The 17,790-nt window shown below is 49.0% G+C and overlaps 1 protein-coding gene across 4 annotated transcripts in view; it reads left to right on the top strand.

Moving 5' to 3' along the window:
- Positions 1–17,790, top strand: part of ATXN1 (ataxin 1) — a 189,813-nt gene that overhangs the window by 95,488 nt on the left and 76,535 nt on the right. The window lies entirely within an intron of this gene.

The raw sequence follows: 17,790 nt of genomic DNA, 5'->3' as shown, positions 1-17,790 counted from the left end.
CTCAGCAGTACGTAAGAGCTCGGTGATGTCGTGCTTTGACTTCAGTTTCCCAAATCCTAAGCAGCTATTCCGTCCTCTAGATCACCCTTCTGTTCAAATCCTTCTCCCGTGCTTTTGTTTTGTAGCGATGCCACTCAGTTGCTCTTCCCACTCCCATTTTTCCAGCGTGATCACAGCTCAGTTATCTCAGCTGTCTTGCATCCCGGACTAGCAGGATTTATGCACTCCCAGACAGTGACATGTCGCTGAGCAGTGTCTGCTTCTAAATTACTGCTTCAGAGAGAGAGTGAAGTTTGCCCCAGGGCTGTGGAACAGACTTCGGTCTGTGTATCAGCTCATAAAGTCCAGTCCTCTAACTTGCAGTTTAGTTAGTCCTTGCGTTTCTTTTCTGCACTTGGTAGAATTGTTTTGTTATTTAAAAAATAAGAAAGAAAAAAAAAAAAAGAAAGAAAAAGAAAGATCAACAGTGCTTGTCTGTGCAGCTTACATTTATGCAAATTCCTTTTTATTTTCTCCTTCTGTCAATCGCTGACTCACCTTCCAAATTTAAATATCAGTTGTAAAAAGACTCAGACCTTCAGATGGCCCTTTTACATGAACTATTTCTTCCAGGGATGTCATACACAAAAAAAACCAAAACAAAACCTGAAGTAAAAAATATGTGTAATAAACACAAGTCAGTTGTCCCAGATTTCTCTTTTCTCTGTACAGCTTTTCAGAACTGCTTTACAGCATGGAGACCAGAGGCTAAACCCAGGGCTGTCTTCTGTGATCAGGGAGCTGTGACCACCTTTGTGTTCCACATATGAAAGGTGATGCCATTCGCCTCCTTCAGACCTGCTCTGTGTTAGCTGGAGGAGTGGAAGAGCCCAGACCCGTCCCTTACCACAGTGAGCATGATCTCAAACTCAAGAGTGCTTTACTCAGATGCTCACCCTCACTCCAGAAAACCTCCCTTTTCTTCAGAGCTCTTTGATCTCCTGTCCTGCGCCTGGCTCACAACTTCTGGGTAGGCTGCCCCTTGAGATTTTCCTTCCCAAACTTACAAATATTCTAGGGTATCTGTTGTGAAAAGTCAGCAACCATCTGAACCTTAAATAACGGTGTTCCATGAGGTGCAGCGAGGCACATTCTCTCTGATGTAAGGTGATGCAGCTCCATCAACCTAGATAAACTCAAATGGATTTGTTCCAGAGTGCTTGCTTTTGAATGATGCTGATGGTAATCTTCCTCACACCTCACATTTCTTTCATGCTACACTTAAGAAGTTGGGTATTTAAAATCAAAGCATGTCCTCTGCTTCTTAACAGTCTTCATCATAAAGCTGTGAGGAGACCTGGGCACAGTCCAGGTACTTCTGGGTTATTTTCTTGCCCTGAATTTCTTCAATAGTCAGTGAGGTTTTTTTCCACATTTGTTTACTGCTCTGCTAGCCAAAGTGGATCATTATGGAGCCTTGCCGTGCAGTCTAGAAATGGATGAATTGTCAAGATGAGAGATCCATATATCTGCTTTTCCTGGAAGACTTAAGGGGAAATCAGGATGATACTAATGACAAGGAGGGTGAGTTGTTTTTACTTACCTGCCTCAACCAGTGACATTTCTGCAGTGCCTGACACTGAGATGGTGTTGATGTTGTTAGGTAGTGTATCCAAAACCCATGTAAATCAACATTAACTCCAGTACACCCCATGAAATAAGAGTCAGGCCGTCCCCATGTATGTCTTGTGATCTGAACAGCTCGTCTTTTTTCAGAAAATAAACATCTCTCTGGACTTGGTTTGGTCTTCCTTCTAGCAGTTCTGCTTGGAAGTGAAAGGGTTTGGGTGGCTTCCCACTGTGAGGCTGTTTGCTGGACCGCTCTTGGTTTGGCTTGGATTCATTCATCTCTAGCTGGAGGAAGGTTTCCTTCTTCCCTGCTTCTCACTAGGGTTACCAGGAAAGCCTGGCCGGCAGTGTATGCGCTCTGGTTCTTCCCAGTGTTTATTTACCTGTCCAGTGGAGGAAAAAGTGGAGATTGGTCTACGTTACAGACCCATATAATGGGGGAATGCAGAAAACAAGGCATTATTGTTCACAGAACGTGTTTGTTTGACTCAAACGGGTGACAGCCAGGAAGTGCAACTCAATACAGTAACGTTAGATCTGTGTCTGGATGGGGTAACAAAACGCACAGGCTTTCTTTGTGCTCGAGCTCTCATTGTGGTTACACAAGTATGGCAGATACACCTCTTGTTCTCCTGGTGCAGATGTAGGCCATCGTATCTCAGATGGCCATCTCAGGATGGTTGGGGTTGGAAGGGACCTCTGGAGATCATCTGGTCCGATCCCCTGCTCAAGTAGGGTCACCTAGAGCATGTTGCACAGGATGGCATCTGGGCAGCTTTGGATATCTCCAGAGAAGGAGACTACAACCAATCTCTCTCGGCAACCTGTTCAGCTTGGACACCCTCACAGTAAAGAAGCTTTTCCTTACATTCAGCTGGAACTTCTGTGTTTCAGTTTCTGTCTGCTGCTTCTCAGCCTTTCTTTGGGCACCACTGAAAAGAGTCCAGCCCCAGTGTCTTGACACCCTCCCGTAAGATATTTGTAGACATTGATGGGATCCCTTCTCAACCTCCTCTAGGCTAAACAGGCTTAGCTCTCTCAGCCTTTCCTCATAAGAGAGATGCTTCAGTCCCCTCATCATCTTCATAGCTCTCTGCTGGACTCTCCAGGATGTCCGTGTCCCTCAGGGCTGAGCAGAAGGGCAGGATCACCTCCCTTGACCTGCTGGCAACACTCTTCCGAATGCAGCCCAGGACACAGTTGGCCTTCTTGGCCATGAGGGCACACTGCTGGCTCGTGGCTTGCTAATACAATTAGTAAGATTGGCCTTTTGTTCTATTTCAGAAGCCATACGTGAGGAGAAAGTGCCTTTACAACTGCTCTCTCTGTCGCATCGTGGAAGTCCCCTGTGGGGGAAAAGAAGTTTCATACCTCACTGCCCTCCTCGTCTGTGGCTCAGCAGCAGTGGTGGTCCCTTCGACAGAGGGTTCAGGAGTGCAGCTCGCACCCGAGCAGGTGAAAAACACTTGAGTCATTTACATAGCAGCTCAGACTACAGCCTACCCAGCTACTGGAGCAAAGACCACAAGCTTTCACATTTGAGTCATCTGCTGAAAAGCTACATGTTTTTATAAAGAAAGACCGAAATGTTTGTTTTAAAGTAATTTTATTTGCTTTCTGGCAGCTGAATCATCTGACTCGTGTATGGTGAAGGCTATGTGTCAAAAGGGTTTTCGTGCTGTCTTTCTGTCGGATGGCTGAACTATGATGATCAGCGTTCGACCCTGCTTGCAGTGATAAGAGTAATTGTTTGATTCTAGTGTGAGTATCAATGTTTGTGTCTATAGAAACCAATCAACACTTCCTCCTAATTTTTGTAAATAGGCTGTGACTGTGACACTTGGATTTCCTGTCTCTTGCATATCTGAATCAAACAATTTCTGCAGACAGCGATGACTTGGCTTCTGCATTCACCATCTATTGCTTCGCTATTAGGCATCATTTCTATTAGAGCCTGCATTTCTTTGTCAAGATATGTCCAGGCACCGCTGGAGCTTATGATCTCTCAATTTTATTCTGCATCATGGATTTGTTTAGGGGCCTTTCTCAGTAATAATGTAGGAAATAGCAGGTAATGTAAGAAAAGCTGGTTGAACTGCCTGCAATCAGCACTGCACAACATGTAGTATTTTTTCCAGGATAACCTTTTGAAGAGACATTTTTCCAAACTCAGTAGCTGTTTCAAGTTGTTGGTTTTTTTTTACATTTCAGCATGAATGATTCAGGTTGTCTTTGAGAACAAGCTACAGAAAATCACTTTTTATACCCTTTTTAAAAATAGGCCAGATGTTTCATTGAGTAGCTGGGTAGCACCTTTACTCTCGGGGATGTGCATTTGAAATTTGGCTGTGGGTTATCCCACAGATCCCTGGCGTTAGGGATCTGCCTCTCATTTGCAGGAAAAGCTTCCTCTAATAGGTCAGTTTGTAAACTCAGAGATGTGTCATTTTTGTGGCTGCACAGCAGGGGGTCATTAGGAAGAGCTGCAGTGAGCGTGCTGTGTTTCAAAGCTGAAGGGCTTGGCTTGGTTTGATAATGTCACCATCTTGTCACCACCACTCTGTGGTGGTGAAATAACCTCCAAGAGGATCCCAGAGGTATCTGGCCGGCAGAAATATCTCGTGTGGTAACAGAGCCACAGAACAGTTCGGGTTGGAAGGGACCTTGAAGACCACCCAGTTCAACCCCCTTGCGGTGGACAGGGACACCTCCCGCCAGACCAGGCTGCCCAAAGCCCCATCCAGCCTGGCCTTGAGCACCTCCAGGGCTGGGGCTCCCTGGTGGTGCCCATCTCAGCACAAGCTCCCACGTGCTCCCTGTACCTCCTCTTGGGCCTGCCCTGGGGAGGCGAGTGCTCCCCTGCCGGGTGGAGGCAAAACTGGGGTAGCACAGGAGAGAGTAAAGAGTAATTTGTAGCCTCTTCAGTTTATTTTCACCATAAGGGATTGCAAAACGCTTTTATACCAGCCTGCTAGCGCTTCTGAAGGGAGACAGTCATCACAGGAAGAGGGGCAGCTGGTGCCGAGCGTGTGTGTGGGAGGAAAACCTCTTCAAATGGCATAGCTGGGTTTGGAAGGGACCTTTGTCCACAACCTCAATCTCTCGGAGTCTGTGCGATGGGGAGGAAAAAAACTCTTCTCACAGGGGTGTTGTGAACGAGGACTAATTTTAGTATATCAAGCAGTTAGATAATGTGGTGACAGCCAGAAAATAACCTATGAGGGAATTGCTTGTTCTGTCTTTAAAGCACGGTTTGAAGCAGAGATATAAAAAAGGCTTGGGACCGATTTTAACAGTGAGAATGAAGCAAAACGCCGAGTACTGCTTATTCAGTAACACCAGCCCTACTATACAATGAGTGGCACCATTTCCTGTGGAAAAAAACACTGCGATCGTAAAATTAAACAAGAAGATGAAGCGTTGCGTAATTGGCCATTTTCCTGGTATTTCCTTGCCTTTTAGCTCGCAATTTTGCAAACGTAGCACTTCTGACGGGTCTGTGTATCTTTGTGTGTGTAATGAACTGTTCGTGACCAAGCCTGCAGTGGCTCGGTGCTTTCTGTCCAAAGACTTTAGAGCGCTTTAATGAGGGCTTAAAGGACATTCGAGCGTCTTGCACTTCTGTCTGCGTGCTTCTTTAAACGTGTTTCTGTCTCCCAAAGCACTTCCCTCTGGTTGTTAAAAATGACTGCAACTTCAGCCAAAGGAGATAAGAGGGAGAATGTTTTTTTCTAACTTAATTCTCTGCCAAACTTGGCAGAAATTGGAAGTATTGTATTTGTAAGCCCTAGCACATCAACGAGTGAGCAAAAGGTAGAAGAAAATACGGCCGTGAAACCAGAGATGTTATCGGCGAGGAAGCAGAGCCAGGTGAGCTCTCATAACTAGGCTTAAATCATTTTGAAAACGTTGAAGAGGTGAAAGGATCTGTGTCTCTTGCTTCCACTGAGCTCGTTCAAGGAGCTGGGTGTCTTGCTGTGCGGCAGAGGAAACGGATACCCCGATAAGTGAGAAATGAAAAGGACCAGAGGGCCTGCTGGCAGCTTCCCGAGGCGCTGAGCGGGCACTGCCCCGGCGGATTTCACCTGGAGCGGGGAGCATTCAGCGGCTCTGACAAGCAGGCAGGCAGAGTCTGAGGCACACAAGTCAGCCGGCAGGTGAGAAAGCGCCGATCTTCGCACGTTCACCACAGAACAAACTGCCTGGGAGCCCTCAGCGTGACAGCAGCCCCTCGATGCCTGCCCTGCCTGTGCCCTTGTGCCTTGCGGTGAGGCAGAGGCGGCTCGGGCAGCCGCTGCAGCGTGCCGCCTTCGTCAGCCCCGCTCTAGCTCTGTCCTCACAAGATCTGCCTGTGGTTGTAGTAAAAGGAGAAGCAGCACGGTGCTGGGGAGCTGCTTTGGGCTGTCCTTGCGCAGACATCGCGGTGTTTTTGCTGCTGGGAGCCCTTTCATTCACCCGGGGGCCTATCACCCGTCTGTTTTCGACCCGACGGAGCTGCCGTGCTACGGTAATTCAGAGGCAGCGTTCGTCCTGGGTTATGTGAGGTGCCGCTCGTACACGTGCTCCGTGCCCTGGCGTTACCTTAGGTACGGCTTACTCCGCAGAAAATGTGCGCCGTGTGGAGCAGGTGCTGCCTCCTAATGTGTGTTTGCACAGAGCCCAGCGCAGCAGGGCCTCGGTTTCGTCACGGTTTTTGGGCACGCTGTGGCGTAAGGAAGGGGACTCGGTCTTGCTGAGTAATTGGAACGGTTCGCGCTGGCTGCGCTTGCACGGCTTCCTGGTGAGGAAAGGGATTTTTCTTTCCTGGTTGAGAGGGGGCTCTGCAGATGTCCTCGGAGCCCCAGCCCCAGCTGGCCGCTTGGATGCAGGACTAAGGAGCAGTTCTAGGTGGCCCTGCACATACCCGCACTCCCCAACGAGTCAAGTGGGGGAAGTTCACACCTCTCGGTGCCGTTGTCTCCGTCTGCCAGGCTGCAGACTCAGCGAGAGTGCAGCGTGCAGGTTTTCTCCTAGCGAGAGCTTTTGTCGCTCCCAGAAGTGCTAGAAACTTAATTGCTTTCCAAGGCAAGCCCGGAATCTGGAGGACCCAGTACAACCTGCTGAGAGGTCGTAAATCAGGAGATGCTATCGGGTTTCTCTGCTGGGGCTTGCGCGGATTGAGTTTGCTTTGTGAGCAAATGCCTTTGGAATACGCTGGTATGTGTTTTTCTTGTCGATTCTTAGACGTAGCCGTAATTGTTGCTGGCTTTGTTAACAGGCAGCTCTGTCCTGCTCTGTCGTCACCCTGCGCGTTTGCTAAAAAGTCTTCAGACACAAAGAAATATTTGTTCTGCCTCGGAACCGTGGAAGCGTTCCCGCGTGCGAATGGACGGACAGCTTCGGTCCAGGTGGTCCCCAGCCTTCGCCCCTTCAAAGCCCAGCTGGCTGGGTGAAGTGTGACCATTGCTGTTTATCTTTGCTCCAAGTGCTTAAAGTGACGGTGTTTACTTGTGCCTTTTTTTTTTAACGCTAGCGTGCCAGCCACTTTTGTTTCCAGCCAAATGAACCATGGTGGAAACTGAGGAAAAAAAATCCTTTTGTAGATAAGGAACAACGTTTTCAAATGTGCTGGATGGAGCAGGTCCCTGACTCTTATTTTACAAAGCAGCTCTTGTGAAAATGCGTGGAGCTAATCCTTAAATTAGGCTGGGGGGTTTCTGATGTTTCTTACCTACAACCCAGTTTTAAGTGTAGTTTCCCTCATTTCCATTCATGCTTAGTCTACAGGGTCCCCATTGATGGGCATCCTCCTTTGATGTATTTTGCATGGAAACTAAAGCAGGGAAAGTTTTTAAGGCAAGGCAGCCAAGTAATCTGGGGCCTTTTGATCAGTTTCCATTAGCATTAGAGCAGTAATCTGCCCTGTTAGACGTTATTTGAAAGGCGGTTGGGTGTTTGCAGAAGATAAACACACCGGCTGACATCCGATACGTCTGCTCGCCTCCCCGGCAGAAAGCTCGCTGAACCTTGTTGGCAGAGGTGCTTTCTGCACAGGGTTCCTGAAAACGTCTCCCGGGCTGTTGGGTTAGTTACTGACATGCTCTGGCGCTGCGCTGGGTCCCATGCCAGTGCTGGACGCTTGGGCCAACTCCAGTTGGAGCTGAGTTTTCAGACCTCTAAGGATGCATTTGCGGCCAGAAGGAGCCGAGCGCTGGAATGCTGCGTCATCCGGACTGCGGCCGATTCCAAGAAATTGATGAATTTGCTATTTTAACATAGCAAATTTGATCTAGTGTTTGAACAGTATACCCTTAATTTCATTGGAGTCTCCATCCCTGGGGGTGTTCAAGGAAAGGTTGGATGTGGTGCTTAGGGACATGGTTTAGTGGGTGACGTTGGTGGTAGGGGGATGGTTGGACCAGATGATCTTGGAGGGCTCTTACAACCCTCATGGTGCTGTGACTCTATGATTTCTTAGAAGGTGAGTGTGTTGCATCATTCAGGGTTTGGTCCCAGGCCATGCTGCTGAAGTGGCACGGGATGCGAGAGCAGAATTTGGCCCGTGGTGAAGGATAGTAATAGATGGAGGAAAAATGCTCTTTTCTTTCTGCAGCTGCGAGTTCCTCCAAACACCGTAGGTAACTGAAGAGTCTGTTTCCAAAGCAGCTCTGACACTATATGCAAATAAAATTTCCGTGATTTCAGCTTTTGCTAGAAATCACATCTCTGATACGTGTCTTTGTGACAAATCACTGGTGTGTTAATACCAAGCACTTCCAAAAGAGGCTCATTTGAAATCAAGGATAATAATCCCAGAAGGTTGGGACGCCTCCCAATCCACATTGCAGAACCAGCCTGTATTTCAGTAACGCTGTCGCTAATAGCTTGAGTGTCTGTGAAATACCTGAGGAGAAGTGGCTCACGTTAACATGGTGTGTGGACAGCTCTCCATGTTTTTAGACCGTCAGGTTTGGGTTGCTTTGTGGCTCGGCCGGGACAGGCTGCAGCTTCCCACCTCTCTGTCAGGCACTGAGCATTGCTCAGGACGTACCTTCAATGACAAGGTAAGCTCGCCTTGCCGAAAATCCCCCCCGCATGGGATTCACAAGTTCTGAGCTTGAAGCAGCCAAAATTCTCGATGGATCCTTGTGCATGAAGTAGACACAGTCAGGTCTTCACAATTTTGTATCGGAGGCTGGTTTTTAAAACGAAACTAGTCCCGGGTTGGGAAAGTACTGGATAACTGAAAAGCAGCTGGGATGCCGCAGACTTCTGCTTAACTCGAGGTTGCAGGAGGAGGGGTAGATGCCATGGGGCCAGCTACGAAACACACTTCTTTTTTTGTGTCTCCAAGCCCAGGATGAAAGAGTAATGGTCTGTTTGTATGAGGAGTCCTGTTGATTATACATATGAAAATTAGATTTGCTAGCAGTGTAAATGAGATCATTTTGCTGTTATTAATAGTTTGTTGTTTTTTTTTCAGAGCAATAATGATAATACAGATGGTAGAAAGAGTTGTGTGTCACATCCCGGGATGGATTTCACGCCTGTGGGGCAGTTAGGGCAGCCTTGCAGTGGGAAGGGATCTCAAGGAGGAGATTTGTGGGTTTGGGAGAGGTGCTGCTCGGGGTTACCTTCCTCTGGGGAGTTTAGAGCCGGGCATGAGCCAACGAGGAAGTTCACTGGTCCAAGGTCACTTAGGCCATGCAAAGTGAAACTGCTCGGGGACGGAGCCCTGTTAGGTAGGTCCCAGCTGCTGACACCCGGCTTGTGGTGGAGAAACCTTCAAATGGTTTGGTAATAATTAATCGAGGGAACACTGCTGGAACAGAATCCGTGTCTGACATGTATGCGCATAAGGAGAGAGCGTCTTGCCAAGAAATAAGTTAAAATTAGATCACGGTATCAGAATTCAGTTATCTTCTGAAAAGTAGCGTGAATGCTGATGGCCAAAGTCTACAGCTCAAGTTTCCCAAGAGACCAGGAGAAGAAACAACGTACATCAACGCACACGCTCTCTTCCAGGCTATTAATGCAATTGCAGGGTTGTAAAACGCCTCAAATAGCCGGGTAGCCACAATTAATTCCAAGGACAGGTTTCACAGCAGAGCGTGGCAGAGTCCTGCAGGCCCCACTTCTGCCCGTGCCTGCGAGGAAGGAGACAAGGACGCAGCCGTCACCCGGCGCTGCCTGTCGGATGGGAACCAGGACAGAAATGCTTTCATCTGGTGCGGTGAAGTGGTGCCCAAAATACTCCAGGAGCTTAGCAGTTGCACAAACGATCCACTTTCTTAGCAGTCTAATTTAGTAGTACAACGCAGCCTCCGTTTCCCCCCCGTCTTTAATGTGCAGTTCTGCTGAGCGTGCAGTTCACGCTGGCCGCCTCGGGCTGACTGCAGGTCAGCTTTTGAATGTAGGAGAATTTCATGAAATTTAAGTATTTTGTGTACCGTCAACGGCAGTTGTGCAAGTACAAAGACTTTGCTTTATCAGCAGATGTGGTCTAGGTTGAAATTTACGGCCACATTAAGTCCTTACGTTTATTGCAGTCGGGGGAAAAAAAAAATCAGGAGCTCACTGCAGTATTTAACAATCTGCTTTGATAGCTGGCCAACCCACTTACCCTTGCACGAAGCACATGCCGCGGTACCTCTTTCTTCCCTTAACTCCTTGGTGCTGGGAAACGGGAGCGATTCACATACATGACGTGGAGAGGGGGGAAAAAAAAGTGCAAGGCTAGCAAAAACTGTGCACTCACCTTGCGGCAAGCCAGGAAGAGATGTGCGTGCTGTGGGAACGATCTGATGGGGCTGTCTGCCGGGGCGGTGCGGCGGGCACGTGGCACCCCAGAGCCCGAGCTGAATGCTGCCGGGGCAGCACGCAGAGGGCAGCATCCTCGTGGGGAGACGGGGCTGGGGCTGGGCGCTGGCTGGTTACTCAGAGCTGCTGCAGGAATAACCCCGTGCCAACGTGGGAGCAGGTTTGAAGCACCTCAGCCTGGCCCAGCCAAGGCGGTGAGCAAAGAGTGGGGTGGGACCTCCTTAGCAAGCAGCTGGTGCAGCCTCACTGCTGCGAGGGGGAGTCGTTCGTTCCTGAGCTTCTCGCTGGGGTGAAACACGCTGCTGTCCTCCTTCAGGCCAGAGAAACGAGAGGCCGGGAGAAGGATATGAAAAATAGATGAGCTTAAGTTGAAACCTGGCATCTGGAACACCTCGAACTTTGGCAGACCTCGAGATAATGCTTCAAAGTTGTTCAGCCCCACAAGGTACGCTGTCGTTTTCTGGTGGGGGAGAGAGTTACGCAGGGACCCCGGTCAGTCTTGGGACTTCCTTGTGCTGGGCACTGTCACACTAGCTAGCAGGTAGGACCTCGCCGAGGCTTGCAGTGACCCTATCTCCCTCAGCCAGCACTCTGAGCCGCTTTCCATGCTTGTTTGCCATCGCCCCGACTATTTAGCAGTAAGCACTTACCCTGAATTGGGTTAACTGCGTTGAGCAATGGGCTGTGAACACACCCAGGTCGTACTGAAACTAACTGTCTCTACTATCCTGAAATTAGCCTCTGTATTTTAAAATCAGCAAAGCCCAATCAACGCGAATACTCTATTTCATGATGGCGTGAAAGGAGCGTGGCCTCCCAATTACCCTAAAACTCAAATATCCACAGGGAGACTTGGAGAGTGCTGGGCTCCCTCGGCTCCCCGCTCTGCAGGTATCTCTCTCCTTGCTTGATAGCAAGTCCGGGCAGCAAGGAGAAATGCAGCACGTTGGCTTATCTATGGATTTACCATTCTGGCATAGATTGGAGCGATTCCCTGGGCTCAGGGGCAGGGAGCATCTTTGCAAGGGCCCCGAACACCCACCCATCACTCTCACCGTAGTACATGGACCCGCGTTCTCTTCTGGCTGCGTGCAGGAGATAAAGCAATTCATCCTGCTGCACTTTTTTTTTGGCCACGTGTGCCTGAAGCTCATTCTGAAATGCGATTAACACATGCCTGCACGTAGGTAGGCTTTTAGGTTGTAAGATTACTAATTGGTTTCAATGCTGCTTGCTGCTTCAGTGTGGTTGTTGGGTGTTGTTGCTTTTTTTTTTCTTAATCTGAGGTAAAAAGGACACCATTATTTTTAGCTTATAACAAAGAAAAACACATTTTCTCTTAAATGCCTTGATATGAAGTAATTTAAGCTAGATTTCTGCACAAATCATTTCCAAGAGATTGGCTGTCAAGTGTGATAAAAAAAAAAATAAAATCTGCACTTTTGCAGGGACCCAATGAGACTTTGCAAATTCAGATTTATTCACAATGTTAAATGTGGTTGAAGATGTCATTTTTTTTTAAACAGCACTTTTAGAAGTAGTTAGCTTAAAAGTATAGCAATTCAAAGCACAGAGGGAATGATTTTGAAGTGCAAAGTCTTGAAACACAACGCAGAGGTTGACAGTTTCACTACAATTAGAAGCAAGGCAGGCACAACTCCCACTTCTGAAAACTTTCCTATCTCACTGCTTCCTCTCTTGGCCTAGAAAACCTCAAAAAAAAAAAAACAACTTTGAGTGGCTTTGCTTATTGACTTAACATAGTTATGCTCAACAGCATTAGGAGACAGAGCAGAAAGGGCTGCCAAATCTGTCTGTAAAGAATAATCTTTACAGAAAGCTTCCCAGAAGTATTTTTTCAAATGCTTTCAGTCTCCTGAGAATGCTGCTTTTTTGAGGAAAGCAAGGTTGAGGAGGTTTTTGGTGTTTTTTTTTTTCCTCCTTTATTTTTTAACAAGGCTTGTTTTGTTAGGAAACCACTCCCTTCTGCTTCTGCATTTAGGCTCGCTGCTAATTGCCTTTTGGTCGATGACATTTTCCATGAATTGCCACATTCTCCCACATTGTTACAACTTCACGCCGATGATGTTACCCAGCACTCGCTGCCTGCTGCCTTCGGGAGGAGCGGCTGCGCGCCGCCTGCGCTGTCACTGTCCCTGGGAAGATGCGATCTGTCTCATTTGGGTAGAAATTTGAGAAATTTGCCACAGCCGAGGCTGCTCCGGTGCTAGGGGCTCTGGCAGGGCCCAGTGGCATCAGGAGCACGCCGTGCCCGTGCCGGTTTAAGCACTGCTTTGCTGCGCGCAGTGCTTAAAAAAAAAGTGTTCTTACCCAAAACACCTTTTAGTGCTGTTTGTCATCCTGGTCGCAAACGACAGTGGCAAGCCAACCCAGAACCCTGGTGCTAGAGAAGGGGGACAATTTGGAGACACTTCAGGCTCACTCAGCCCCTCAGGATGCCCACCCAGCTTGAGCTGCAAGCCTGTCTTTCCTCCGAGGCCTGGGGACAGCTCGTGGTTGTCCTCAGGCAGCTGCAGCAAAACCTCTCGGGGCAGCTGAACGTGAGATCAGTGCAGACCGAAGGCTGAGTGCTGCGGACATGAGAAGTGGCCGGAGCAGAGCCGTTCAGCACAGCTAATCCCCTTAAACCACCGAGCTCATCTGCTCATCTGCAGGGCCGAGAGCGCTCTCAGGCGAGGTAGCCAAAGTGGCTTTGGCTCGAGCTGATGCTTCGGTGCAGCCAAAACCTGCAGCTCGGGCTGAGGATCTGGTTACCCCGCGTTAGCCCTGACCCAACTCAACGTGGGTGAAAGTGGGAGGTTGGGTGAGATGAACCCCTCTGCTGGAGCCTTGTCTTAGCTGATCCACACGTTCAAATGCTTTTCCAGTCTAACCGCGTTGACCAAAGGTAGGGCTTACTTGGTTTGCCAACTGAGATGAGCTTTGCCAGTATTCACATGGCCCACTGACATCCAGGATAAAACCTTTGGTTGTTCAGGCCGAGCCTTTTTTTTGGAAGTTAAAGGGAAAGGAGAGGGAATACACGCAGTATACATCCATGGCAAAGTCCCGTTCTGTCCTTGCTCCGGGACGAGAAGGCATCCAGAGACTGAAACATGGTGTGAAAGAGCTCACAATGGTCCTGCAGACCAAATTCTTCTCTGTAGCTCCTCCCTGCTGCCCACAGGGAGGTGCAAGCAGGAGGGCTGCCACTGCTATCGCTGCTGCTGCTCCATACAGCCCAGGACCACTCACGCTCCCCACGTGCAGCCCGTGCCCCCGGGTGCAGGGAGCTGCTCCTCACTTCCTTCAGCTGCAGAGAGAGGCAGAAGGGAAGGCAGGAGTCTGACTCACTGAAACGCTCAGGAAGGGCTGAAACCTGTCTGTTGGAGTACGCGGAGGACCAGGAAACAGCAGCACCTGTGTTACATAGCTTTGGGCAGGCCAATTATCCCTTCTCCAGTGAAATTCCCCTTTGCATAAAGCATGAATAATGCTCAGCTTACCTCGCAGGGCTGTTACGGCGTGAGTGTGCTGTTATTTTTATTTTTTTTTATGGTGTTTGTAATATGTAGAAGCCTGAATGAGCACTAAGCATTCCTGCGATTTACTTTTATTGAGGGTTAAGTGCTGGTGACTTGCCCAGCCCAGCATTTCGCTGGCAGTGAGCTCGGCAAGTGACCAGCAGCGAGCACATTTGGCAGCGAGCAGTGGACAAAAAAGGAGAAGGGGGCAAGCTTCTTCCAGCCCTACGCTCTTGGTTTTTCCCTCTGTTACCACCGCACTTCTCCCATGCAGCAGCTGGAGGTGATCAAAGCACCTAATTGGAGCCGTATATTTTAATATGCTTGCATTTTGCCACATAAAAGGCAAATAAAGGTTAACAGCATGAAAATTTATCCTGTAGGGTGGCGAGGGAGCAGAAGCGCCTCCAAGCGTGCCCTGCACGGTCTGAAAGCGACAGCTTTTGGAAGCAGATCCTACCTGAGTAGGCGCCTGGTATGTTTTTCACTGGGGAGGCAGCGTGCCAAGGGCGCTGGAGCGTGCATGGGCCGTGCTGCTGCCGGTGAGGGTTGTGCATGGCCAAAATGGGACTGGAGTCCTGGGGGAAAATCCCTTGGACAAGGCCAGTGCCGAGCGTGCACGCTCGTGCCCTGGGTGCTCTGGATCCTGAGCTGTGAGCCACAGAGATGGCACGTGTCAGCTCCCTCCAGATTGCTCCAATTTGGGGTGAAACGGGGGCTTTCCAGTGGTGGGGCTACTCCACACACGATCACACCAGCAGGTTTGGAGTCGTGCCTCGGTGTGCTCGTGCGTCTCGTGCCTTTTGTCACTGCCTGCTCGCTCTTGTTCGTTTTTATTAGGTGTGAAATCCGAAGGCTTGTCCTAATTACCACTGGTAGATGATATCCCGACTGAATAGCGATCTTCCAATAACCAGGGCTAACTTCTGCCCTTGAATAATGACGCACCAGGCCCGCTGAAGCCAGCCTATTCCTGGTAGGGATCCTCTTTTTGGGGTCTTTGTCAAGCTTTGGGCCCAAGCCTGCATTCTGCCCTTGTTTTCAGTGCGTTTGAAAACTTTGCTTGGCCCTGAGGTTTTTCTTTTGTCCCCAAATCTGAAAGCTGTGACGGTCGCGTATCCAAACAGCGATGGCCTCAGCTCCACCGCTAACTGCAAGTACAGCTGCATTTCTGAACGGCTCAGTTGGTACAGGAAAATAAATGGTAGAGATAAAGCATATGCTGCATACAGTAATAACTTCATTGCTTCGTATTTTTTTTACGTTACAGTGTAAAATTTAGGGGGGCAAATCTCAAACCCCGTGAAACCCATGGCTCGGTGCCAGCGTATCTGAAAGAACCTTACATTTGTCCCTAAATCCTCTAAGTCGTTAACTACAATTCCCTTTCTCACATGACAGTCACCTTTGAGATGATACTCCTTTTTTGGCATTATTAATTATCGTTATTGTTGTTGCTGTTATTATTCCAGGAGATCTGTATGGGAGGAACGCTGAAATCGGGATTAAAAATAGCATTTTCGTGTCCTCCCACTCACTGTACTTTGTGCACAGAATGCCTTTTATAAATGCAGACTTGCTGCTTGGCTAGATAAAAGGAGCTGTCACTTCATTTCCATAACGAAGTCATTCCCGGGAGAATTTCATTGTTTTAGCAATAAAATTTTTCTAAAAGGCCTTTTATTTTGCCTGAGAAAGGTATCGGGAATGAACTTCGGAGCGGTTACTCCACCAAACAATTAGGGGAAGGCAAGACTGTCTTGATTTAACGTGAGGAGATTTGTGTGTGTGTGAATTCTGTCATGTAAAAGAAGAATCAATTCCTAACTGAGAGCCAAGTTAGAACCCCTCCCACCCCCAAAACCTTACACAAAGTCTTTTTTTTTTCTTTTTGCCTCACTTGCAGAGATTTCACACATTTTTATCAGTGCACTTCAGAGCAAATTCGGTCATGTACTTAACTTCAGCCCTGTTTGAAAAGGCCCTTACGTGGCTTTTCTGATTCAGCTGCCTCCCCGAATTAAAGGCAGCCGTGGGTTATCGCTGCCAATTACTGCAGCACGTTAATTTTGTCACCAGGTGTGCTCTCGTGCTGCACCCAGCCGGAGAGCTCCTGGCAGCGGGGCCGCGCTTCTGCTCCCTGTGGACACGGTGCCCGCTGTGCTGCCACGGCCTCTCTGCAACATCAGTGCTCCAGCACCTCTCCTGAGGCATTTCTCATCCTGTTCTCCGCTGTCTCTGTCCCACAGCAGCAACAACGTTCCTCTCACACAAATGCTGAGCGTGCCAAAGCGTGTCAGAAGTAGGGCATCAAGCAAACTCTTGTAGGTAAGGCAAATACAGCAAGTAGCAGGTCCGTGCTTTGGGCTTGCTTCTCTCCTCCTACTTTTTTTTTGGAGGGGGGTGATAGCTCTCCTTTGTCACAGATCTGGTGCCACGTTTGGGTTTGGCTAAGTATGACTGACAGAATTACCGCTGCAGTCACCACGGACAGCTTACTGCTACAGGTGGATGGATGTGACCAAGAACAAAAGGGATGAGGAGGAAAACGTGTTGCTTGTAGCTTCAGCAGCACGCTTCAGGTTGCATTGTGTTAAAGGAGTACAACAATTGCAGAAATTATTATTTATAGGCAGGTTTGTGAATTCAGGATGTGATATCATGACTCACCCGCCGGCAAACATGTTTGCACTCCGGCTGGGGTGACTCACGCTGGCATTTGTCTCAAGCGTGGCAATTGTTTGAGCCCTCTGCTCGGTGCACAATGAATGAAGCGGCGGAGGTCCCCTCTCGCAGATTTACTACGTGCAGCTACCCGGGTAAATCGCAGACTCAGCTGTGGAGTATTTCCTGCAGGGCACACACACACACACACACACACACGCACACCCCACCCCACCGTAACAGTGCAGGTTTAAATACCAGGTTCACCGAAAGGAAATGCATAATTACGGTGCTGGCTTTTGCACCACATAAAGCAGCCCACATCAAAAGGTGTTTGCCATTAATGTTTCAACAGGTAATCTCTGGATGGATTGCCAAGCGGTGCTCCTGTTACTGAGCGGTCGGTGTTGAAATCGCTGAAATCTCTGCTGTAAGCCCGTGTAGTCATCGTAATCCTGAAAAAAAAAAAAAAAAAGAAAAAAAAAACCCTAGTCAATAGTGCCTTTGTTTTATAGCGCCGTGCTTCACGTTGCATCAGGAGCACAAAAGATGTGGCTGCGCTGGAAATGGGGAGAAGGTTAAGGGTGGGTTCTGGGCTGGCTTCCTAAGGAAGCGAGGCTCACGTGATGGCATTGTTCGTGTGCACGGCCGGCTGTCCGTGCGGCCCTGGCTCACCGCTCCTGCTCTCCTGGCCCCGAGAGCCCCGAGCAGGTTGGCAGCCGGACGGCCATGGGACCCTGGGGTTGCTGCTGCCACCAGAAAAGTCTCTGCCAAGGGTCCAGCCTTTCTGCTGGCATTTGGTGAAGCTGCTGCCCGCAGAGCTGTCTCCTCAGGTGGTTTATCCTCCACTTGTTGCACACACACACAACCTCAGCACCCGGTTTTGGCACTGCCAAGCTTTGGGCCTTGCAGATTTGGGGACCCTTTTCAGCTCCCTGTTTGCAGAAGGGCCGTGGCCATCACCTGTGCAGGGACATCTGCATGTTGAACGGGGGCACAGCCCTTGACCTTCTTGTTCTCATCCTCAAGAAGTTAGCAGTGAGCTCTGGCTCCTCGGATATGACAGAGGCTCCTTGTCTCTCCTCGTGGCTAAGCTGCATTTTTTGCATAACAGCTTCCACCAAAGAAAAGTATCTCCATCCTGGAACAGAGGCACCCAGAGAGGTTACTTTTATTTCTTCTATCTGTTGAACGT

Source organism: Netta rufina (assembly GCF_964035555.1).
Source record: "Netta rufina genome assembly, chromosome: 2".
In the NCBI taxonomy this organism is placed as follows: Eukaryota; Metazoa; Chordata; class Aves; order Anseriformes; family Anatidae; genus Netta; species Netta rufina.
This window is presented reverse-complemented; position numbering and strand designations above follow the sequence as displayed.